This window comes from Morone saxatilis, unplaced genomic scaffold, assembly GCF_004916995.1.
Source record: "Morone saxatilis isolate NCDOM2014 unplaced genomic scaffold, NCSU_SB_2.0 Contig14, whole genome shotgun sequence".
Taxonomy (NCBI): Eukaryota; Metazoa; Chordata; class Actinopteri; family Moronidae; genus Morone; species Morone saxatilis.
In genome coordinates, this window is record NW_023339696.1 from 8,916,738 (window position 1) to 8,917,730 (window position 993).

At 43.9% G+C, this 993-nt stretch overlaps 1 protein-coding gene across 1 annotated transcript in view; it reads left to right on the top strand.

Moving 5' to 3' along the window:
• The window catches only part of LOC118323107 (microtubule-associated serine/threonine-protein kinase 1-like), a 43,612-nt gene that overhangs the window by 29,106 nt on the left and 13,513 nt on the right, over positions 1-993 (top strand). The gene's annotated exons all lie outside the window — the stretch shown is intronic.

A 993-nucleotide genomic window follows, 5' to 3' on the forward strand; every position in this document is an offset into this window, starting at 1 on the left:
AATTTACGATCCTCATCCAGCCCTGCCCTTCATGGCAGAACATTTCACAGCTCGTGTCCCTCTCGTGACTTAAGACAAATTGATTTTCTTTAAATAAACATGAGCACAGATACTCATTTGTTAGCCCATTATAAGCATTTAAGCACTCTCATGTATTACACAGCAGGGGTAGAAAATCAGCAAACACTTGAGGGTAAATGGTCCAGGTCCGTTCTGGATGGTTGACATTTTGCATTTAAGATTAAAAATTTGCCCTGCCCACAAGGTACGACTGAATACCCAGGCAAGCGCCCCCCGGCTTGCCCGGGGGGCACTTTCTAGTCTGAACTCAGATAGGGGACTGTTGACCATGGTGTCATTTAAAGTTGGAGGATTCTCTGTGTGTGTGTGTGTTGTGCATGTGTGTGTCATCTAGCTGGTTGTTTTTCTGGGCAACCATGCCCTTCATAACAGTCTTGTGTCCCTCTCTATGAGTCAGGCCACGCTGACGTGTTTTTTGATCATGAGCGACAGCTGAAACAGTGACATGGAGAATTGATTCATCGATGTAATTCCACCCTCGTTTTCTGCATATCGCTGCATTTGGAATGCAGTGTGTGTGATACATTACACTTTCCTGGCATCGCTGGCAGCCAGGTTTGGATCAGTAGTCAGGAGTTGCAGCAGTGGTGCAGTGGATGAAACCCTTCTCCGTAATGCAACATATATTCAGTGTTTGGTTTAGGCATTGGCTCTTATGCTGCAGACTCACCCTGTTGCGTTGTATTTCTGAGCAAACATTTGGACTTTCTGAGCACAGAAAAAGATTTTATTATCACATAAAAAGTATTTGTTTTACTACTAGCCAGCAGACTGGAGACAAAAAAAACAAGATGAACACAACAACAACAAGGACAATCAGAAAGTTTCCACTCCCACTCTCCAGTTGGCTGAACCAGTAGCATAATGTGACACACAGAAAGTGTTTAGGCAAACTTAAAGTCCCTGTGAAAC